General features: G+C 34.7%; 1 long non-coding RNA gene across 1 annotated transcript in view; it reads left to right on the top strand.

The window, feature by feature from the left end:
• Window positions 1-23,009, top strand: part of LOC105738347 — a 41,226-nt gene extending 18,217 nt beyond the window's left edge. Inside the window, exon 3 of the long non-coding RNA XR_001114133.1 lies at window positions 22,310-23,009. This is a non-coding gene — a long non-coding RNA (uncharacterized LOC105738347). The remainder of the gene's footprint in view (window positions 1-22,309) is intronic.
• The last annotated feature ends 2,991 nt before the right edge of the window (window positions 23,010-26,000 follow it).

The raw sequence follows: 26,000 nt of genomic DNA, 5'->3' as shown, positions 1-26,000 counted from the left end.
TTTTTCATATGTTCGTTTGCCATTTGTATATCTTGTTTTGAGAATTGTCTATTCATGCCCTTAGCCCACTTTTTGATGAGATTGTTTTTTTCTTGCTAATTTGTTTGAGTTCATTGTAGATTCTGGATATTAATCCTTTGTCAAATGTGTAGATTGTGAAGATTTTCTCCCATTCTGTGGGTTGTCTATTTACTCTGCTGGCTGTTCCTTTTGCTGTGCAGAGCTCTTCAGTTTAATTAAGTTCCACCTATATATCTTTGTTTTTGTTGCATTTGCTTTTAGGCTCTTGGTCATGAAGTCTTTCCCTAAGCCAATATGTAGAAGGATTTTTTGGATGTTATCCTCTAGAATTTTTATAGTTTCAGGCCTTAGATGTATGTTCTTGATCCATCTTGAGTTGATTTTGTATAAGGTGACAGATGAGGGTCCAGTTTTATTCTCCTACATGTGGCTTACCAATTATCCCCAGCACCATTTGTTGAATAGGGTGTCCTTTCCCCACTTTATGTTTTTGTTTGCTTTGTCAAAGATCAGTTGCCTTTAAGTATTTGGCTTTATTTCCTAGTTCTCTATTCTGTTCTATTGGTCTAGGTATCTATATTTATACCAGTAGCATGCTGTTTTGGTGACTATGTATAGTATAGTATAGTATAGTATAGTATAGTATAGTATAGTATAGTATAGTATAGTATAGTATACTTACAGTATAGTTCATAGTTGGGTAATGTGATGCCTCCAGATTTGTTCTTTTTGCTTAGTCTTGCTTTGACTATGTGGGTTCTTTTTGGTTCCAAAAAAAATTTAGGATTGTTGTTTCTAGTTCTGTGAAAAATGATTGTGGTATTTTTATGGGAATTGCACTGAATTTGTAGATTGTTTTTGGGGTATGGTCATTTTCACAATATTGATTCTATGCATCCATGAGCATAGGATGTGTTTCCATTTGTTTATGTCACCTACGATTTCTTTCAGCAGTGTTTTGTAGTTTTCCTTGTAGAGGTCTTTCACCTCCTTGGTTAGGTATATTCCCAAGTTTTGTTTTGTTTTGTTTTGTTTTTGCAGCTATTGAAAAAACAGTTGAGTTATTGATTTGATTCTCAGGTTGGTTGCTGTTGGTGTCTAACAGAGCTACTGATTTGTGTATGTTAATTTTGTATCCTGAAACTTTGCTGAATTCATTTATGAATTCTAGGAGCTTTTTGGAGGAGTCTTTAGGGTTTTCTATGTATACAATCCTATCATGAGCAAACAGCAACAGTTTGACTTCCTCTTAATCGATTTGGATGGCCTTTATTTTTTTTCTCTTGTCTAATTGCAATGGATAGAACGTCTAGTACTATGTTGATTAGAAGTGGTGAGAGTAGGCATCCTTGCCTTGTTTCAGTTGTCAGAGGGAATGCTTTCAACTTTTCCCTGTTCAGTATTATTTTGGCTGTGGGTTTGTCATAGACGGCTTTCATTACCTTAAGCTATATCCCTTCTATGCCAGTTTTGCTGGGGGTTCTAACCATTAATGGACACTAGATTTTGTCAAATGCTTTTTCTGTACCTATTGAGATGATCATGTGATTTTTGTTTTTAATTCTGTTTATGTGGCATATCATTTATTGACTTGCATATGTTAAACCATCCCTGCATCCTGATATGAAACCCACTTCATCATGTTGGATTATCTTTTTGATATGTGTTAGTATCTATGGCTAAGAGACCTGAAGATGGTTCACATCAAATTACTCTGTGCACAACCCCCCTAGTACCAGCCCAGAGCCTGGTAGACCTGCCGTGTGGCTAGATCCAGAAGAGAAATAGGAATCACTAGAGTTCAGCTCTTAGGAAGCCACATCTCTTGGAAAAAGGGGAACATACTACATCAAGGTATCACCCTGTGGGACAAAAGAATCTGAACAGCAGCCTTGAGCCCCAGATCTTCCCCTCTGACATAGCCTACCCAAATGCGAAGAAACCAGAAAAACAATTCTGGTAATATGACAAAACAAAGTTCTTTAACAACCCCCCAAATCACACTAGCTCACCAGCAATGGATCCAGACCAAGAAGTAATCCCTGAATTGCCAGTGAAAGAATTCAGATGGTCGATTATCAAGCTAATCAAGGAGGCACCAGAGAAAGGTGAAGCCCAACTTAAGGAAATAAAAAAAAATGGTACAAGATATGAGGGGAGAAATCTCAAGTGAAATAGGTAGCATAAACAAAAAGCTATCACAACTTCAGGAAATAAAGGACACATTTAGAGAAATGCAAAATGTACTGGAAAGTCTCAGCAATAAAATTGAACAAGCCAAAAAGGAAATTCAGAGCTCGAAGGCAAGGTTTTCAAAATAACCCACATCAGCAAAGACAAAGAAAAAAGAATAAATAAAAATGAACAAAGCCTCCAAGAAGTTCGGGAGTATGTTAAATGACTGAACCTAAAAATAATTGATGTTCCTGAGAAAGAAGAGAAATCTAAAAGCTTGGAAAACATATTTGGGGGAATAATTGAGGAAAACTTCCCCAGCCTTTCTAGAGATCTAGATATCCAAATACAAGAAGGTCAAAGAACACCTGGGAAATTCATTGTAAAAAGATAATCACCCAGGCACGTAGTCATCAGGTTATCTAAAGTCAAGATGAAGGAAAGAAACTTAAGAGCCATGAGGCAAAAACACCAGGTAATGTATGAAGGAAAACCTGTAAGATTAACAGCAGGTATCTCAGCAGAAATGCCACAAACTAGAAGAGATATGAACCATACCTTCAGCCTCCTTAAACAAAACAATTATCAGCCAGGAATTTAGTAGTCAGTGAAACTAAGCTTCATAAATGAAGAAAAGATGTAGTCTTTTTTAGACAAACAAACTCTAAGAGAATTTGACACTATGATGCAAGCACTACAAGAACTGCTAAGAGGAGCTCTAAATCTCGAAACAAATCCTGGAAACACATTACAACAGAACCTCTTTAAAGCATGAATCTGACAGACCTCTACAACCAAAATACAATAAACAAATTTTTTTAAAAACCCAAGGTATTCAAGCAACAAGCAGCACAATGAGTGGGACGGGACCTCATATCTAAATACTAACATTGAATGTAAATGGCCTAAATGCTCCACTTCAAAGATACAGAATTGAAGAATGGATAAGAATTCACCAACCATCTGCTGCCTTCAAAAGACTCACCTAATACATACGGACTCACATAAACTTAAGGTAAAAGGATAGAAAAAGACATTCCATGCAAATGGACACCAAAAGCAAGCAGGAATAGTTATTCTTATAGCAGACAAAACAACCTATAATGAAACAGCAGCTTAAAAAGACAAAGAGGAACATTATATAATGATAAAAGGCCTTGTCCAACAGGAAAATATCACAATCCTCAATATATATGCACCTATCACTGGCACTCCCAAATTTATAAAACAATTACTACTAGACATAAGAAATGAGATAGACAGCAACACAATAATAGTGGGGGACTTCAATACTCCATTGACAGCACTAGACAGATCATCAAGACAGAAAGTCAACAAGAAACAATGGACTTAAAGTATACTCTAGAACAAATAGACTTAACAGATATTTACAGAAAATTCTACCCAACAATCACAGAATATACATTCTATGCATCAGCACATGGAACATTCTCTAAGATAGACCATATGATAGGCCACAAAACAAGTCTCAATAAATTTAAGAAAATTGAAATTATATCAAGTACTCTCTCAGACCTCAGTGGAAGAAAATTGGAAATCAACTACAAAAGGAAACTTCAAAACCATGCAAATACATGGAAATTAAATAGCCTGCTCCTGAATGATCATTGATTCAACAATGAAATCAAGATGAAAATTTTAAAATTCTTTGTACTGAACAATAATAGTGACACAACCTATCAAAACCGCTGGGACACAGCAAAGGTGGTGTTAAGAGGAAAGTTCATAACCTTAAATGCCTACATCAAAAAGTCTGAAAGATTGCAAATAGACAATCTAAAGTCACACCACAAGGAACTAGAGAAACAAGAACAAACCAAACGCAAGCCCAGCAGAAGAAATGAAGTAACCAAGATCAGAGCAGAACTAAATAAAATTGAAACAAACAAACAAAAAAAGAAGATAAATAAAACAAAAAGGTGGTGACCATTAGCAAGATCATTAGCAAGATTAACCAAGAAAAGAAGATCCAAATAAGCTCAATTAGAAATGAAATGGAAGATATTACAACTGACACCACAGAAATACAAATGATAATTAAAGGCTACTACTATGTACACCTTTATGCACATAAACTAGAAAACCAAGAGGAGATGGATAAATTCCTAGAAATATACAATCCTTCTAGCTTAAATTAGGAAGAGTTAGAAACCCTGAACAGACCAATAACAAACAGAGATTTAGTCTGAAAATAATTAAGAAAAATGTTAAAATCTATATAGTTTTTGATGAAAATCAATATATTACAAGTTGTTAAATTTGTTAAAATGTTTATTACATTTCTTAAGTAAATATGCAAATATAATAGAAAAAAATCCTGATCATGACTGCATCAGTCAGGGTTCCATAGATGTATGGTAAGTAATCAGTTTTCTCACTGAAGGAGTCAACTAAGCAAGTCCAATAGCCACTGACCAGGCTATCCAACAGAAGCTGAAACTCATGGGTGTGGACTGAAGCTGATGTCCATAGACAGAATTTCTTCTTATTGACTAAAACATTCTAAGGCAGTAATTAAGTACATGATCACACAGAACCTCACCCTCTATAGGTATTTGATTAGGGATATTCAATAGCATTATTTTGCATATTTCTTCTACCACATTATGCCATGAAGTGCTGGTGTCCTTTTTAGCACTGAAAACTGAATCATTAGTTACTTTCAGTTTAATTAGATTAAAGAACTAATTCAGAAGTTTCATGCTTAGGAATCTATTTAGATTAAAGAACTAATTCAGAAGATTCATGCTTAAGAATCTGTTCTTTTGGAACCACTTTCAGCACGAACATCTTTATTGCTGCTGTAACAAATTATCACCAACTAGCGGCTAAAAACAATACACATTGTGTTACACCTTACAGGTGTGTAGGTCAGAAATTGGTATTACTGGGCTAAAATCAAGGTGTCAGCAGAGCTGTGTTCCTTGCCCTGCTGTATACCCTAGGGGAGAATCCATTTCCTTGCTCGTTCAGATGTTGTCAGACTTAGTTCCATATGACTGTAAAACTACAGTCTCTTATTTCCTTGCTAGCTGTGTTGGCTAGAGGCTGTTCTTAGTTCTTAGAGATTTCTGTTGTGTCCTTGAATGTAGACACCTACATCTCAGGACCAGTAAGTAACAGGACATTGAATCCACTTTATGCTACTATTTCTTTGCCTCACTCCCTGTCTTCCTTTTTTGCTCTCTAAAATTACCATTATTAATAGATTTCATTTGTAAAGAATACTTTTAGATTTACAGAGAAATTAGACAGCACAGAAACTTCGCACATAAGTTCTGCCCCCACACCTTCCCTGCCCACAGTCTCCCTTATTATGAACATCTTTTGTTAGTATGGCCCATGTGGTATAATTAATAGACCTAAACTGACACATGATTATTAACTAAAGTCCTTAGATTATTCAGGTTTTCTTAGACTTTCCATTCCAGGATCCTATACAGGTTATCACAATAGATTTAATTGTCACATCTCCTTAGGCTCCTGTTGGCTGTAACAGTTTCTCAGACATTCCTTATTTTTGATGAACTTGATAAGTTCAGGGAGTTTTGGTTAGATGCATTGTAAGATGCTCTTCTATCAGAATTTGTCTGACATTTTTCTTGTGATTTTACTGGTGTTGTGGGTTTTAGTGGGGAATACCACAGTGCTGACATAACATTTTTAATTACATCATAACAATAAAATTTGCTATCAACATGATTTATGGCTATTCATGCTAACCTTGATCTTGTGGCTGAGGCTGAACTTGTTAGGTGCTTCGACTGTAAGTTACTCTTTTCTTCCTTTTCTCATACCTTAGTCTTTGGTATTAAGCCTCTCATGTGCAGCCTATACTTAATGAGTAGGGAGTTGTTTTCCCCCCTTCAAACTGAAGTATCTACATAATTAATTTGCAATTCTTTGCCATGGAAGATTTGTCTTCTCTTCCCCACTTATGAATTTATTAATCATTAATTTTTGTCAATATGAACTCATATATTTATTTTATACTGTGAGTTACAGTCTAATAATACTTTATTTATTTTGCTGCTCAAATTTCTACAGTTTGGGCTGGATCTTATGTAATATAAACAAAAATCTTTATTTGGTTAATAATTTTGTTATTTAATTTATTCTTGAATTTATTGTGTAAGGAATAAGGATTTTAAAAATATTTATTTTGAATTTAATATCAAGGAACTCAAAAATAAATAAAATGCAGGAAAAAACTTATTGATAAGTCAGTTAAAGACCAATAACTAATATTACAGGAGTAAAATCACCTATTATAGCCTCTATTATTCTGGAACTCACTTTTAAAATCCTTTAAAGTTATGGCATTATAAATTCATGTTTAAGGCTTCCTAATATTGGTATCAAGATTTTATGTCTTTCATTTGATCCTGACTACTACTTTACAAAAGACAGTATCATCTTATTTAGATTTAGATCATTTGGTAACCTTAAGAAATTGTCCTACAATACCAACAAATACAAAAGCAAATATCATTGATAAATTGATTTGAGATGTGAAGAAACATTTTCTTAGAACTATTTTACATAAATCATTGCTATAGGCACACTGGATTTTAAAAAACAAGGTGATAGTATAACTTAAGCAGAGTTCAAAAGCTAGTAAAAACAATAAAATATATCCCACAAAACAATCACATAGACAAAATATAGGTGCCAAAGGGAGATGTGACCAAAATACTTTGAGAAAAAAGAGACGAATATGAAGGGTCAAAAATGGGGAAGAAAGAGTGTTGGAATTTAAGAGTATTGACTCTTAATTCTATTCCCACTATATTCTCCTATTGCACATCATTTGACTTCAAGATCATCCAGTTATTTAAGAAGCAGGCTGCTACAATTATGTTGCTTGCAGGGCAACCAGGGAAATGAACTTTAATGTTTTTCAATTCATGGTCCTTATAGTCAGCCAGTATAAGAGAAGTACATTCTCTACATACTTAATCCAATTAGTGCCTAATCATATATCTTGTGTGCAATGTTTCTAAAGAGATACCACAACGGATTCTCCTCTGCTCCAGACACAATATATATGTGACACATCACAGCACTGCAAACTCAGGGACTCCAGATGGTGTTACCACAACACTGTAAGACTGAATTACCAAAGTATGTAAACCAAAATAGACCACTAATAAGAGCAACATACACAGTCAGTCAAAATGCACAAAACAACATAGGGAATAACTACTCAAAAAGGGAAAACATTTAACAAACGTCAGAGATGAGAAAGTATATGGGATAAGTGTAAATACCATCCATAATGCTGATAATTCCAACATCTAAATCTCCAGTCCCAATCTTTTGCACAAATCTATACCCCTACTGGACAACTCTACTTAGCTGCCAGTGAGACATTTCAAATTAACATGTTCCAGACAGCATTCTTTATTACCCATGGAATCTCCTGACCCTGAATTTTCCATATCAGAAAATGGTATCATTCACTAAGAGGTTTGGACAGAAAACTAGAAGTAATCTTCCTTTCTTCTTTTTGATTATATCCTAAAACTAGATCCCAATCAATTAGTAAGTCTTATCAACCTCTATTTAAAATATATCACAAATCTTCCCCCCCACCCATGGAGTCTCGCTCTACCACCCAGGCAGGAGTGCAGCGGCGCAATGTGGGCTCACTGCAAGCTCCGCCTCCCAGATTCACGCCATTCTCCTGCCTGAACCTCCCATGTTGCTGGGACTACAGGCGCCTGCCACCACGCCCGGCTAATTTTTTGTATTTTTAGTAGAGACGCGGTTTCACCATGTTAGCCAGGATGCTCTCAATTTCCTGACCTCGTGATCCGCCCGCCTCCGCCTCCCAAAAGCAGGCGTGAACCACTGCGCCTGGCCCACAAGTCTTATTTCTGACCACCTCCACCTTTACCACCCAATTGCAGCCAATATGATCTCTAAACAACACTACTATAATCGTCTTCTAATGGTTTCCCATGTTCCCACTCATTCTCCCCTCTGTAATTAATTTTAAATGGCATTCTGAGCCATCTTTTAAAAACATGAGTCTTATCATAACACTTCTCTGCTCAAGTCCTGCGATGCCTTTTAATCACACATAAAACAAAAATCCAGAGATTTTACATTCATAGCTGGAACAAAACTAAATCACCTTTTATTTCCAAGCATTCTTCACTTGCTCATTACACTAGAGCTATAAACATTTTCATTCATGAATTAGTAACTTAAGCAGGTACCTAGAATAAATTAGATACTTAGCAAATGATGGTAAATTAATTAAAAGGTGAAACTGGGCTCAGAAATAGTACGTTTAGGCATTCATATCTTTGTTGTTGTTGTTGTTGTTGTTTGAGACTGCATCTTATTCTGTCATCCTGGTTGGAGTGCAGTGACAAGATTATAGTTCACTGCAGCCTCAAACTCCTGCGCTCAAGCAATACTCTTGCCTCACCTCCCAAGTAAAACACTCGTATTTTGTAAGATTACATCCAAGTTCTGCCAATTACTAGCTACTATGGATATCAAATTTATATGTTGAAATTCTAATGTGATAATATCTGGAGGTAAAGTCTTTGAGAGGTAATTACATCATGAGGGTGGAGTCTTCATAAAAAGGGTTAGTTCCTTTATAAGCAGAGACACAGGGTTTGCTTCTTTCTGCTCTTTGCCATGTGAGGTTACAAGAGAAGACAGCCATCTGCAAATCAAACTCTGTGTGGTTTGCACAGTTGATCTCACCAAACACTGGATATCTGGGTGCCTTGATCTTAGACTTCCCAGACCCTAGAACTATGAGAAATACTTTTCTGTTGTTTAAGCCTTCCAGTCTATGATAATTTGTTATAGTAGTCCAAACTGATTATTGGCCAGCACTTAGTCACACAGCTACATCAACTGCAGAGAAAGCTGGGAATGTAGCCTGTATATGACAACCATATGCCCAGCTAGAACCTGGAAGCTCGAATATTAAAGAATAAGGTAATGAAGAGACATTGTTGGGTGTCTAGTATTTGTCATAAGCTCTGTGCCATATCTTCCCACACTTAGTAACCTATTGTGTTTATATTCACTTATTTTCAATGTATTATATCAAAAAATTACTTCTTTCTTTGTCACAACCCCTCCAATTTACTATTTCCTTAATGGTCAGATTTGATATAGGTGTTAGAAAACACTTAGATTAAATTAACTTCTATTATATAATGTAAAGGTGTTATACTACGTATTCAAGGACTTTGTATCGTATTAGGCAATCTTTGCATTTCTATAAGGAACCTCATGAGACTAGGTAATTTATAAGAAAAAAAGTTGAATTGGCTCATGGTTCTGCAGGCTATACAGGAAGCATAGCAGTGTCTGCTTTTGGGGAGGCTTCAGGAAGCTTCCAATCACGGTACAAGGTGAAAGGAGAGCAGGAACATCACATGGCAAAAGCAGGAGAAAGAGAAAGACAGTCGGGTGGGAGGTGCCACACAAATTTAAACCACTAGATCGCATGTGAACTCAGAGTGAGAACTCACTTATCACCAAGAGTATGGTCCAAGCCATTCCTGAGGGATCTGCCCCCAAGATTCAAACACCTTTCACCAAGCCCCACCTCCAACAGTGGACATTGCATTTCAACATGAGATATGGGTGGGGACAAATATCTAAATTATATCACATATTATATTACATTTTAAAGAACATTTTCATTTAAAATTCTGTTTAATTGGAGCATACTGAAGATTCTAACATCAAATATGGAAGTAAATAGAAAGATATAAATTAACCATAAAGGAATTTAGTTTGATTTTCCAAATCCATGTTTCCCATTATCATGATCAGGAATTTTACTTCTGCGAATGGGCAAAGAATCTGTATGTCATGACTTTTTCATTTCTCTGTCTTTCACAATCTGGGACTGAAAGTTATTTTGGAATAAACCATCCTGTCTTGGAAACCAGTTTCTACACTTTGTGAGTAGTAAACATGGAGGCAAGGAACATAGTAATTGCTATATAAAAATCATTTCATAAAAAGTATTTACAGTCAATTGATATTTGACAAAGAGTACGCAATGGAGAAAGGATAATACTTTCAATAAATTGATCTGGAAAAACTAGATATCCACTGATATGGTTAGGCTTTGTGTCCCAACCCAAATCTCATACTGAATTATCCCCATAATCCCCACAATTCAAAGGAGAGATCAGGTGGAGGTAATTGGATCATCGGGGTGGTTTCTCCCATGCTGTTCTCATAATAGTGAGTAAGTTCTCATGAGATCTGATGGTTCTATGTGTTTGGTAGATCCTCCTTCATTCATTCATTCATTCTCCTTCCTGAAACTTTGTGAAGAGAGTGACTTGCTTCCCCTTTGCCTTCCACCATGATTGTAAGTTTCCTGAGGCATTCCAGGGATGCTGAACTGTGAGTCAATTAAACCTCTTTCCTTTATAAATTACCCAGCTTCCGGCAGTTTTTTATAGCAGTGTAAGAATGGACTAATACATCCACATATAGAATAAAATTGAAACCTTATCTCACCCTATCTACAGAAATTAACTTAAAATGGATTAAAGACTTAAATATCAAGACCTGAAATTATAAAAATGCTAGGAAAAAAAAACAGAGGAAAACTTCTTGACCTTGATCCAGGCAATAATTTTTTCAGCTATGACCTCAAGATAATAGGCAACAAAACAAAAATAGACAAATGGCATTGCATCAAACTACAAAGCTTCTGCACCACAAATAAAACAATTAACAGAGCGAAAAGACAACATATGAGTGGGAGAAAATACATGCAAACCATACATCTAATAAGGGGTTGATTTCCAAAATATATAAAGAACTCAAACAACTTAATAGCAATAAAGCAAATTAAAGTTGATTTTTTTAAAATGGGCAACACACCTGAATAGACATTTCTCAAAAGAAGATACACAATTGGCCAACAGGTATATGAAAAAATGCCCAAAATCACTAATCATCAGGAAAATGCAAATAAAAACCATAATGAGATATCACTTCACACCTTTTAGAATGAATGCTATAAAAAAGACAAGAGATAAGAAGTGTTGGTGAGGATACAGAGAAAAGGGAACCCTTGTACACTGTTGATGAAGTGTAAATTAGTACAGCCACTGCGGAAAACAGTATGAAGTGTCCTCAACTAGCAATAGAACTACCAGATGATCCAGCAATTCCACTTCTGGATATATATTTAAAGGATATGATATCAGTATTTCAAAGACATATCTGCATTTCCATATACATTGCAGCATTGTTCACAACAGACAATATAATGGAATTGGCCTAAGTGTTCATTGATGGATGAAGTGATAAAATGTGGCATATATATGCAATGGAATACTATTCAGCCTTGAAAAGAAGGAAATCCTGTAATTTGTGACACAGGGATGGACCGGAAGGACATTATGCTAAGTGAAATAAGCTAGGTACAGGAAGATAAACACTTAATGATCTCCCTTATGTGTGAAATCTAAAAAACTTGAACCATTAGAAGCAGGGAGTATAATGGTGGTTGTCAGGAGCTAGGGTTTGAAGGGAGATAGGGAGATGTTGATCAAAGAATACAAAGTTTCATTGAGATATGATGAATAAATTATGGAAATCTATCATACATCTACAAAAGCCCCACACTGTATTTAATGTTAAGAAACTCAAAGCTTTCCCACTAAGATTAGGAACAAGACAAGGATATTTCCTATCCTTGCTTTTCAACATGCTTTTCAACATTATACTATAAGTCCTACACGCTTCCACTGCTTTTCAACATTGTACTGTAAGTTCTAGCTAAAATAACAAGACAAGAAAAGGAAATAAAGGTATACAGATTGGGAAGGAAAAAAATAAAATAGTTTTTATTCACAGATGATATAATTGCCCATGTAGAAAATCCAAAAAATTACAGAAAAAAAACTTCTGGAACAAACAATTAATTATAGCATGTATGCAGAATATAAAAATATTAATCACTTTCCTATACAAAGTCAGCCTTCTGCATCTGCTAGTTCCACCTCTATGGGTTTAACCAAGTATAGATCAAAAATACTTGAAAAAAATGGATGGTTGTGTCTGTACTGAACATGTACAGACTTTTTTCCTTGTCACTATTATCTGAAATATATAACAACTGTTTACACAGCATTTGCATTGTATTAGGTATTATAAGTAATCTCGACAGTATTTAAAGTATATGAGAAGATACGCATAGGTTATATGCAAATAGTACAGCATTTTATATGAGATTTAAACATTCAAGGATTTTGGTATCCTTCAGGAATTCTGGAACCAATCCCCCACCAATACTGATGGCTGTATTAGCAATAACATGTGAAATTTGAAATTATAAACAAAAACCATTTAATTAACACTCCTCAAAATGCAAGAGTTAGATGTAAATCTAACAAAATATGTACAAGATCTATATGAAGATAATCACAAAACACTAATGAAAAAAGTCAAAGAACTAAATAGAGAGATATTCCATATTCATGGACTTAAAGATTAGATACTGTAAAGCTGCCTGGTTTTTCCTTGATTTATAGATTCAATGCAATCCTAATCAAATTCTCAGGAAGTTATTTTGTGGCTACCAATGAACTGATTCTAAAGCTTATATGGAGAGGCACAAGACCCAGAATAGCCACACAATATCGAAGGAGAAGAATAAAGTTAGAGGACTGACATTACCTGACATTAAGCCTTATTATAAAACCACAGTAATCAAGATAGTGATATTGGTGAAAGTATAGACAAATAGATTAACAAAGCACAATAGAGAGCCCAGAAATAGACTTACGCAAATAGTCAACTGATCTTTCACAAAAGAGCAAATGCATCACAATGGAGAAAATATAACCTTTTCAATAAACAACTGAATATACATACACAAAAAATGAATCTATACACAAAACAATTAACTCAAATGGATCACAGAACTAAATGTAAAATCTAAAAACTCCTAGAAGAGATCATTGGAGAAAATCTAAATGACCATGTGTTTGGTGATAAACTTTTAGATACAACGCCGAAGTTATAAGCCATAAAAGAAAAAAGGTGATAAGCACCACTTCATTAGTATTAAAAATTTCTTCTCTGCAAGACACTTTTGAGAGAATGAAAAGATAAGCCACGGATAGGAAAAATGTATTTGCAAAAGACATATCTGATAAAGGACTGTTATCTAACATAGATGAAGAATTCTTAAAACTGAAAAATAAGAAAACAGACAACCAGGTTAAAAAATGGTCCAAAGCCCTTAACAGAGACTTCACTAAAGAACATATGCAGATGGAAGACAAGCATATGAAAAGATGCTCCACATCATCTATCATCAGAAAATGCAAATTAGAACAACAATGAAATACCACAATATAACTTTTAAAATGGCAAAAATCCAGAACACTGACAATACCAAATGCTGGTGAGGATGTGGAGCAATCATAACTCTCATTTATTTCTGGTGGGAAAGCAAAATGGTTCCAAAATAAACTTTGGAAGATGGTTTGGTTGTTTCTCTACAAAACTAAACATACTTTTACCAAACCATCCAGCAATCAATCTTTGGTATTTATCCCAAACAGTTGAAAACTTATTTACACAAAAATCTACACACAACTATTTATAGCTGCTTTATTCATAGTTGCCAAAACCTAGAAGCAAACAAAATGTCCTTAGTAGGTAAGTGGATAAACAAAATGTTACATCTAGACAATGGTATATTTTTAGTGCTAAAAAGAAGTAAAATACCAAGCCATGAAAAGACATGGCATAAATTTAAGTGCCTATTACTAAGTGCAAGAAGCCAATATGAAAAGACTACATACTGTCTGATTCTGTGTAGATGACATTCTTTTTTTATAGTTATTTATATATATATATATTTATTTATTATACTTTAAGTTCTAGGGCACATATGCACAACGTGCAGGTTTGTTACATATGTATACATGTGCCATGTTTGTGTGCTGTACCCATTAACTCATCATTTACATTAGGTATATCTCCTAATGCTGTCCCTCCCCCCTCCCCCCACCCCACAACAGACCCCAGTGTATGATGTCCCCCTTCCTGTGTCCAAGTGTTCTCATTGTTCAATTCCCACCTATGAGTGAGAACATGCAGTGTTTGGCTTTTTGTCCTTGCCATAGTTTGCTGAGAATGATGATTTCCAGCTTCATCCATGTCCCTACAAAGGACATGAACTCATCATTTTTTATGGCTGCATAGTATTCCATGGTGTATATGTGCCACATTTTCTTAATCCAGTCTATCATAGATGGTCATTTGGGTTGGTTCCAAGTCTTTGCTACTGTGAAGAGTGCCGCAATAAACATACATGTGCATGTGTCTTTATAGCAGCATGATTTATAATCCTTTGGGTATATACTCAGTAATGGGATAGCTGGGTCAAATGCTATTTCTAGTTCTAGATCCCTGAGGAATTGCCACACTGTCTTCCACAATGGTTGAACTAGTTTACAGTCCCACCAACAGTGTAAAAGTGTTCCTATTTCTTCACATCCTCTCCAGCACCTGTTGTTTCCTGACTTTTTAATGATGGCCATTCTAACTGGTGTGAGATGATATCTCATTGTGGTTTTGATTTGCATTTCTCTGATGGTCAGTGATGATGAGCATTTTTTCATGTGTCTGTTGGCTGCATAAATGTCTTCTTTTGAGAAGTGTCTCTTCATATCCTTTGCCCACTTGTTGATGGGGTTGTTTGTTTTTTTCTTGTAAATTTGTTTGAGTTCTTCGTAGATTTGGATATTAGCCCTTTGTCAGATGAGTAGATTGCAAAAATTTTTTCCCATTCTGTAGGCTGCCTGTTCACTCTGATGGTAGTTTCTTTTGCTGTGCAGAAGCTCTTTAGTTTAATTAGATTCCATTTGTCAATTTTGGCTTTTGTTGCCATTGCTTTTGGTGTTTTAAACATGAAGTCCTTGCCCATGCCTATGTCCTGAATGGTATTGCCTAGGTTTCTTCTAGGGTTTTTATGGTTTTAGGTCTAACATTTAAGTCTTTAATCCATCTTGAATTAATTTTTGTATAACATGTAAGGAAGGGATCCAGTTTCAGCTTTCTACATATGGCTAGCCAGTTTTCCCAGCACCATTTGTTAAATAGGGAATCCTTTCCCCATTTCTTGTTTTTGTTAGGTTTGTCAAAGATCAGATAGTTGTAGATGTGTGGTATTATTTCTGAGGGCTCTTTTCTGTTCCATTGGTCTATATCTCTGTTTTGGTACCAGTACCGTGCTGTTTTGGTTATTGTAGCCTTGTAGTATAGTTTGAACTCAGATAGCATGATGCCTCCAGCTTTGTTCTTTCGGCTTAGGATTGACTTGTCTGCCCAGATGACATTCTATAGAAGTCAAACTATGGAGACACTAAAAAGAACATCGGTTACCAGGAGTTAGCGGGAAGGAAGGGATACATAGAGCAGAGAGGGTTTTCAGGGCAGTGAAACTACTCCGTATCATAGTAATGAATACATGTCAACATAAATTGATCCATAGCAATAAAATATATAACACCAAGAGTGAACTCTAGAGTAGACCATGCACCTTGGGTAATAATGACGTGTCAATGTAGGTTCACCAGTTGTAATAAGTGTACCACTCTGATGGGTGATCTTAATAATAGGTGAGGCTACATATGTTTCAGGGCAGATGGGGACATGCAACATTGTTGTATCTTCTGCTTAATACTCCTGTGAACCTAAAACCACTATAAAAACCAAAGTCTATTTTCTTAAAAAGTTACGAACTCACAAAAGGTGGATGAATATAAAAACAATTATGCAGCTTAAAAAGCGAGACCACCCCCTGCCATAGTGTTAATATCTTCTTGTTTACTGATTCAATTTGTTTCAACTTCTAGAAGAAATAAAATAATCTCTAATGGGAGAAATAAGATCAGTATTTGCTTATTGATGAAGAAAGATGATAGAGCAGCAGATGAGACAGATTATAAAGAAGCACAGAGAAATAATTAGAGTTGATAGATGTGTTCATTATCCTGATTGTGGTGATAATTCTTTAGCAATATACATATGTCAACACTTATTAAATTTTACACTTTACATATGTGAAAGACATATTGTGTTTTAATAATATCTGAAAAAGATGTTTTAATACATTTTTAAAAGCAGACTCAATAGTATCACTGGATTTTAATATGACAGAAAAAAGGTGCAAGTTACCGTCATGGAACAGTTCATAATATCATGTAGACTTATGAACATATGTCTTGAATATGAATGCTGTCTGTCATTTGTGTGTTAGAAGGAAACAACTGGAACCTCTGTTTCAGACTATGCTTGAAGTTGGGACAATACACAGGATAAGACATGGTTCCTTTACTTCAAATTCTCATAGGAATTGCAGACAACAAATTCTCATAGGAATTGCAGACAACAGAACTCATCATTCTCCATCTCAAATTGTGAATTTCTAAAGGAACACAGTTTTCTAGACTCATAAACTATTAGAGACGAAAGCAACTTAAGTTCACATAGTCATACCTTGCTATGTTCAGAAGATAGGATTTTCTAGACAGGCCACAGTAAACTCACAAGAGCGCACAGAAATATATTGGCATAGTTAGAATTAAAACTCAACTCTCTGGCTCCCAGCCCAGGATTGTCTCCATTACATCAGTGCATCATTTCCCATTTACTAAACACTACACCCTAAGCATAGTCAATGGTCCATATATTTGCTTACCAACTGATGATCCTAATTGACAAAATGTACCAGAGAAGGCCCTCCAAATTGTATTTTGTTCAAAAGGTTAAGGGGCAAATAGTTCACAAGGATAAGAAATAATGGGAAATCCTGGATTTTCTTTTTAATTCCTTTTTTCTCTTTGGGATTAGATATATTTATATATAAATGTTCTAAAATGAACAAACAATGAAGAGCTATTTCTCTACATACAATAATAAAAATTAATTTGTACTGTGGTGGGAAAAAATCCAGAATGGATTGCTAAAATGTCAATTTATGAATTAAGACTATTAGTAGAGATTAAAATCAGCCTGATGAACAATCAGTAGGAGACATTTGAGAAGCTCTATGCTATTTATAGTAATGGCTCTGAAGTTTTGCTCTTCATTTATATTAGGTAACAAAATTACTACTGCAACAGAAGCACTTTATAGGATCTATGGCACTTGGCAGCAAAAGAGAATTGATTCCAAGCCAAGGAAATGACAGCACAGTATAGCTGGTGTGCTGACTTGAAGGAAGGAAAAAAAAAGAAGAATGGATAATAATAGATGCACATGGGCAGTGAAGAAAAGTGCAATCAGCTCAGATTAATTACAAGTTCAGTACATGTGCAAGGGACAAATTTTGAAGGATACTGAGATAAAAAGGGATGGGCATTTAAGCTGGCTGTAGGGAATGGACAAATGTATACAAAAAAAAAAGAAAGAAAAAGAAAAGCCTCTAAATTCACATCAGCAAGGACAAAAGACCTGTCATAAGAGACATGTCATGAATAGTTCCGTAAGCAGGAAGAACTAATCAAAGTAATCACAGGCCCTGGCACATGGAGAAACATTTAATCTGCCCAAGGGAACTACCTTTAGTTCTTGTTATATGTGGTGTTCATTTTTCATAGGTCATTTTGGAAAAGGTATCATAGTGAATAGTATACTGATGACTTATTGAGAAAACAAATGCTAAAACATGTTAATAATTAATGTAAACTACAAACCTTAATTTCTAATAGAACTATACTCTCATATTCCAAGGTCATACATTCACTAAATTCACCCTTCTAGATCATAGTCCATACTTGTTAGTATGAAGAAAACAAAACCAACCAATCTCTTTGCCCAAAATCAATAGCACAAAATACAGGAACTTTGATTATATGAGAGATCTTCATTCAGAGCACGACTATTATTTTAGATGTGATTTTATTAAGATTGTGTTCTCTAAGGCAGATGTGTAGCAGCAAGTTCTACAGGGGGAAGAACTGCTAAATATAGTTTAAGAGCAGAAAAATGTGTATAAAACCATATAAGCTGAGGAAGATTCACAAAAATTATAAATATAGACAAAATCCTTAGCAGAGGCCAATTAATGTAGAACAGAAACATACATTTCCACACCTCAATTGATCATGATGCCATCACATGCTATTATTATACAAGATGATTTATGTTCAGAGTGATGACTCAAAGTCATTGAATGAATAAAAAATCATCTTCTGTGTACTCCACAGCAAAGCCAGGAAAGTGAAAAGTACATTATAGAAAAGCCTCCTTGCACAATTATTAAACTGAAAAAATTATTGCCTTGAGTATAGAAGTTATCTGGAAAATTCCTTATGTGAAGCACCTCATTGGTAATGAGATATTTTCTACACAGACCACAGTAAATTCACCAGAGAAAAAAAAGAAATATATATTAGTTATATCTCTTTTGCATGGAAGTGAGAAGAAACCCAATTAAAATGATTACATAATTTTTTGACCCATGTACCTGAAAAGCATAGTGGTAGGTCTGTGTTCAAATATGGCTGGACAGAGGTAAATAGAATTGCCAGGAGTCTATTTTTGTTAATCTCTTGACTCAGCTTCTTTAACTTTTTATTTTAAAATACATTTAGGAGTTATAAGAACGTTGGGAATTATATTAGTCCGTTCTCACACTGCTAATAAAAGCATACCCGAGACTGGGTAGTTTATAAAGAAAAAGTGGTTTAATGGACTCACAATTCCACATGTCTAAGCAGCCCTCACAATCATGTTGGAAGACAAAGGAAGAGCAAGGTCACGTCTTACATGGTGGCGGACAAAAAAGTGTGTGCAAGGGAACTCCCATTTATAAAACCATCAGATCTTATGAGATTTATTTGCTACCAGGAGAACAGTATGGGGGAACCCCCCCAGCAATTATTCAATTATCTCCCACTGGCCCCACCCTTGACATGTGGGGATTATTACAATTCAAGGTGAGATTTGGGTGGGGACACAGCCAAACCATATCAGGAATATATTACAAAGAGTTCACATATATTCTCTCCTCAGTTTTCTCTACTGTTAAAAATTTAGATAGCCATAATTTTAAAACCAGGAAATTAACATTGTTACAATACTACTATTAAACTACAGATATTATTTGAATTTCATCAGGTAGTTTTTTCCCTGAAAATCTTTTTTTCTTTTCTAAGATCCAATCAAGGCTGCTACATTGCATTTAATGTTGTGTCTTTTTAGTCTCTTTCTATTTGTGACACTTCCACAGTCTTTTCTTACCTTTCATTATCTTGGTATAAGTACTGGTCCGTTATTCTGTAGATGTGCCTGAATTTGTCTTTGTACGATGTTTCTTTATGATTAGATTGAGGTTTTGCACTTTTGGCACAAATAACAGAAGTAATTATTTTTCCCCTCTAAGTACATATTATTGGGGGAACACAGTGCCAAATATATTATTTCTGTCAATATTAACCTTGATTACTTGGGTTAAGGTTTCTCTACCAGGTTTTTCCATTGTAAAATTGACATTTTCCCCTTTGCAATTGATAAATAACTAAAGGGAGACACTTTGAGACTATGTTAATATCATTTTTCTCTTCAAACTTTCACTCAATGATTTTAACATCTGTTGGTGAATATTGACGGTGTAAACCAAAAAGTATCTAAGACAGGACTCAATCAATTTAGAAGTTTATTTTGCCAAGGTCAAAGACATGCCTGGAAGAAAAGAACACAAAATCACAGAAACAGTCTGTGGTCTGTGACTTTCTCCAAAGATGAATTTGAGAACTTCAATATTTAAAGGGGGAAAAGTGGGCTGGAGGGGAAGGAGGGAGTGTATGGTAATCCACAAGTGCAACAGAAAGGGAGCAGATGGGAATAGTCAATTACATATTCCTCTCCTACTCAGTAAATTGGCACTTTACATAAGATGGGTGAACATAGAGTAGTCACTTGTGGAGAGATTTAACCTTTAACCTGTAGTTATCTGCTTAGCAACAAAAGGAAAAGCAGTTTCTTGTGTGACTCAGTTTTCAGCTTAATTTTTTCCTTTAGGCATAGTGAATTGTTTCCCTTGTTTTTATTTTCCTTTCACAACAGCAACAATTATTCTGTGATGTTTGCCTTGGCAATGTTTCTTCTGCCCTAGATTCATTTTCAGAAAGAGATTGCTGAAGAAATAGTGACCAAAAGTAACTCTAGACTTTAGTTCAACCAGTTCAGCAATCCCAATAAAAAGATCATACCTTTTTACCCAGTTACGATAGTGCTACCAATTGTTTCCTTTGTGGGGGCATGTACTATACAGTGCTAACTTGATTACCATAGCCAAAGGGAAGGCCACTAAGGGAAGGCCTGGCTTATGTTCCTCTCTCTCAAGTTGGGGGCTGGGGTTGTCTCACTGAAACTACACAAAATGAGAATGGAGAGAAGACTTCTTAGGTTAAAAAGAAAACACCAAAAACAGTGACACAAAATTTGACACAGGTCAAATCAACAAATATCCACTGCATTATGATATAAATTATTATTCCTGATGTGGCCTGAGATCTAAGTTTGTGTAAAACAATTATTGAAACCCATTAGTATCCAAAAATATAAGCATTTAACTTTATTATCACAATGTGGAAGAATGCAAGTTCTTGGTCCCCTATTTTAGTGTTTCCCAACCTCTATAGTAGCTATAATTTAAGATTTTCTTCTTCTCTGCCCTTGATAGAAACAGAAAAAATAGCCATAGTTGTTCTTACCATTAAAATAGATCATTAGTAAAATGCTTGGCACATAGATAACTGGTCAAAAATGTCATTGTTATTATTGTTATAACTATTATTAATATATTAAATTTGTTATATATTTATGAAGTGCCTGTTTTATACAAGACAATAATAGATTATAGAAAACTGAAATAAGAAAGGATAGCTGATTATAAAGAGTGCAGTCAATAGTGTGGGAAATAAAATATGTAGAAAACTCTAATACCAGGTAGAATGTAGCAAGTTTCTATAATAGATGCAAAAGTACTATGGTTATAATACATGTTTATGTGTTTTAAATATTAAGTACCTCCTTAATCTTTTCTTCTTCAGGCAAAACAAAACAAACAAAACCCAAAGGACCACATTTTCAACTGGCTTTCCTTAAAAGATTAGCTCTCAGGCACATTTAACTTAGGATATAAATTGGATGTCACATTAACCAGCAACTGAATAAGCAGAGCAAAGGACACTTGACTTCATTATTTTTAATATTTTAAATACAAAGGCTTAAAAATTATAACAAATAATTCAGTCAGTGTTATTTTCCAGATTTAATACTATAGTCTTTTTATGCAAAACAGAAGACCTTCTCTGCATTTTGTCTATACACACAAAAAAATCAGATTATTTGATTTCTTTTTCACAAAAGGCTTTGTAGTTTAGAAATAGCTTTTGAATTAAATGACCAGATTGTTGCTAAGCAACAGTGTAAAACAATTCTTAGATATGGAGACATGTCTAAAGTATAAGCATGTAAGGCCTATGGTAATATCTGGGCATTTTGTGGACTCAGCTCATATTATTTGCAAAAATAAATATTTCTATATTATCTTTCAAAAATGGTTATGTGTGTGTGAGCTGGTGTATTCACAGAAAGTGGATGGATTGAGGATGAAATGGAAAGCAAAATCTCAACCACCATTGGGTTAATTTTAATATTTCAGTTCCGTTTTGGCCCTGTTCACCTGCCAAGATATAAAATGTTTTTAATTACTTCTGGTTTCTTTGTTGTAACTCGTGAAGCATTTCTAAGACAACTATTCAGATGTTCTGGATTAATGACCCTGTTCTGGAAATAAGGTCTTTTACAGATAATATTTCTGCAAAAATATGACAAGAAGCTACCCTCTCACTTGATAACATGTATTTCAACTTATAAATCATTGTATAATAACTTATAAATTATAACTTAACTTATAAATTATTGTATAATAAATGTAATTTTATTATGAAGGTACAGCAGTACAAATTCAGTAATTTATTATATAAAAAATGTCGGGTTTTGCTAATACTGCAAAATCCAATAACACACTTGTCACTTCTTTCATTTTCAGTGCTTTTGGAGGTTATATTTGTCACTTCTTAAACTAAAGGAAAAGACCCACTTTTCTTATAAAGTTGCAAGTAGTAAATCTGTTCCTTTGAAACTAGAGAAAGATGCCCCTGCCTATGAAAACGCTGCTCTACTTTTGAAGAGGTAGCTGTATCATAGAGTGAATGTGGCAACTGATATGGCTATCACTGTGAAGAGCTGGGTACACACATCAGCCTCAGGACACCCCCTGCAGTCCTAACTTGGGAATGTAAACCTCAGCTATTGCAAGTAAGCCATTTCTGCTTCATTCACATGAGAACATTTTCTTCACAATAGTCGTATGGACAAGACAAAATAAGAACTCACCTAAGGAAAAAAAAATGTCTGGGTAATTACTATGCTAAGCTACTTTCTGCAGAGGTTAGGTACTATAGACACTAGGATCGGGAAAAACCAAGAAACAAACAATTGCGACTAAATTTTTCTCTAGGAGACAAGGAAAGGAATTTGTTCAGCTCTTGAGAGATAAATGTGTGGAGACAAAGACAGAACAGCAAGAAAATCAGAAGAACCGGAGAGACGGTGTGCAACAGGAGGCTTTTAAGAAGCATCCAATAGCAACTGTCTCCTTTCTAGTTATTTCTATTACTTCAGCCTTACCTCCCCCAACTCGAGCGCCTCATTATAATATCCTTCCCAATCAATCTTCTATGGAACTACTTCAGTTATGAGTGTTTTCTTGTAGGATATTTCCCTGTAAGTCTTGTGAATGGTGGTAAGTTGGGTGGGGTGAAACACAGCATGTACAGAAACCTGAGCTGAAGGGTCGAGAAACCATAACCACAGAAGCCCCAATAAATTCATGCAACACTTGGAAAAAGAGCTTATGTTTCCACACATCGTGGAATTGGAGGTTTGAACATATCTCAAGTGACTTCACAGGAGCAGGAGACTTCTACCCAGAGAATATCTAGCATATTGATATAAAGATTGAATATGCCTTATCTGAAATGCTTGGGACCAGAAGTGTTCCAGATTTTAGATTTTTTTGGCGAATTTTAAATATTTGTATATACACAATGAGATAGCTTGGAGATGGTAGCCAAATCGAAACATAACATTTATTTATGTTTCATATATATCTCATACACATAGCCTGAAGTAATTTTATGAGATATTTTAAATAAGTTTATGAATGAAGCAAAATTTTGACCAGGAATATGCCATGAGGTCTTCATGGAATTTTTCACTTATGGCATCATGTCAGCACTAAAAACGTTTTGGATTTTGGAGCATTTCAGATTTTGAATTTCCAGATTAGGGATGTTCAACCTGTAATATAAATAAGTTTGATGTTTTGGGTTATTTTATCCACAGTATTTGTTGAACTGCCATTTTAGATAAATATATAGAACAAATATAAGTTGTCACATATTATGGAGACATAAAACACAGGCAATAATATATTTGCTGCAGGAATGATTTGTGCTTCCTACATCTTTGAGATGCGGATCGCTGCCTGTTCAAATGAAACCAATCAGAACTCTAATTACATGATTATACAATTCTTGAATTACATTAAGGTCACATTCAGATTGCATTTTATACTTGTAATTGTCGTACTAGTTAATAGGGTACTTTATACAAAATATAAACCAATTGAAGTGGTGTTTAGTGAATTACAATAAAATAATAAGCTTAGACCCATGGCAAAAAGTAATAATCAAGAAAGAACAGAACACATTTATATTTTGCAAAAAGCCAAAGCAGCCCACTTTTGAATAGCACAACTTGCTTTCTTCATGCCTTCCCTAACACTGGGTATTATTTTGCTTTTGCTGTTTCCAGACCCAAATATTTCCTTACTCAGAAAGCAAAATGATATCACAAAGATTATTTTATTCATAACCCTTTTGTGATTCATAAACTGGAAACACTTTCCAAATTGAAGCTAAATTATTAGGAGGAATAAGGCGACTAAAATGTTTCCTCAGGTTACGAAGGGAGTAATTATACCTTCATAAATTACATATCATTAACTATGTAGTCTAGCAACCAAATCATGTGAGAGAAGATGTGACAATTTTTTATATTTTAACAAATATGACTAATTAAGAGGTAGACATTTTCTATCTAACTCAGAAGCAAACTTACCACCACAACTCCAGTTGTATTTTTTGAAAGGAGTTTAGTGTAAACTGTATTTATAAAGTAAAATCTTCTCTTGGCTCCAATCTACACCTTCCACCTTACTGTGATTCTTGGAAGCATTTTCAAATACAATGTGTCCCTAGGCAACTGCAACAAAAGAATTACATGTATTTAATTTTTAAAATGCTATAAAGTTGCCCCAGTGATATTGTCCTTGAGTTTGATGATATAAAAATAATGCATGTTCTTACTTAGATGTATTTATTAGATATAGCTAAAAGTCTTGAGAATAAACTTTACTATGACTATATTAAATTTAACTTCCAAAGGAATGAAGAGACATTTCCTCATGAGGATTTGTAATTTAATATAGAAGAGTAATTTAGCGTAAACTCCAGAATATGTATACTGTAAATAAAGAACTAGATTAGGTAGCAAGAAATATAAGGACTATACCCAACGGTGCATAGACACACACCCACATGCACACACACATACATAGAGAGAAAGACACACACCCACACACTGTAGACCACTTTTCCACAGAAGAATTTTGTTCACTGCAGAAATAGTAGATACCTTAAATACCTTAAAAGATTAAAATATCTTTGGTAAGTAATGAAGAAAATAATTTAATCACTGGAAATTATTATTTTATAGAACACATTATAGAAAGGGTCTATAAGAAGCTTGTCCAACCCCTAGCCTGTGAGTTGCATGCGGCCCAGAACAAATTTGAATGTGGCCCAACACAAATTCATAAACTTTCTTAAAATATTATGAGTTTTTTTGCCATTTTTAAAAGGTCATCAGCTACTGTGTTAGTGTATTTTAGTGTAGCCCAAGACAATTCTTCTTCCTCCAGTGTGGCCCAGGGAAGCCAAAAGATTGGACACCCCTGATCTGTAACATATAATTTAAGAAAATAGTAATACATACAAAACAATTTTTAAAACATACCAGGTCCCATTTCTGTAGCTCATGAATTTGATTTGGACTGGGTTTCCTTCATTTGCATTTAATGTTTTTACTTCCAGCTGGCTATGCACTGTACGACAATGCTCATTTTTGCTTACCTTATTAGAAACATTTATCTTCACAGTGTGTACAACTGAATAAAATGACAGATACTCTGCCCAGTGTTTCCTCTCATTATGCTCTACTTGACCATACAAATGGTAATAGAGGTAAAACAGAAACACAGGCCTCCAAAGCTCCATCAAAAGATGTAAAATTTCTTTCATCTTAACATCTTAAGTGAGGGTCTGATAAGGAACACATTACTCTGTAATTTCCTTAAGAGTAGGATGAGCATGAATGAGCACCTGTCTTTTTTATTGTTTTATCCTGACCACCTACTTGGGTAAAACATAGAAGATGTACAATAAAAATATGCCACATTACTTATAAATCTATATAGTGGTTCAGAGATGCCAACTCCAAATAAGGGGGAAATGATTTTTTATGGATTTATTTTGAGATTTAAAAAATGTCAGATTCACTTTTATTCATGCTAAAGATTTAACGAATGGACTATAAAAAGATGTTTAAGACAATTC

This window comes from Nomascus leucogenys, chromosome 10, assembly GCF_006542625.1.
Source record: "Nomascus leucogenys isolate Asia chromosome 10, Asia_NLE_v1, whole genome shotgun sequence".
Taxonomy (NCBI): domain Eukaryota; kingdom Metazoa; phylum Chordata; class Mammalia; order Primates; family Hylobatidae; genus Nomascus; species Nomascus leucogenys.
The sequence above is the reverse complement of the archived record's forward strand: the minus strand, read 5'-3'. Positions and strand labels throughout refer to the sequence as shown.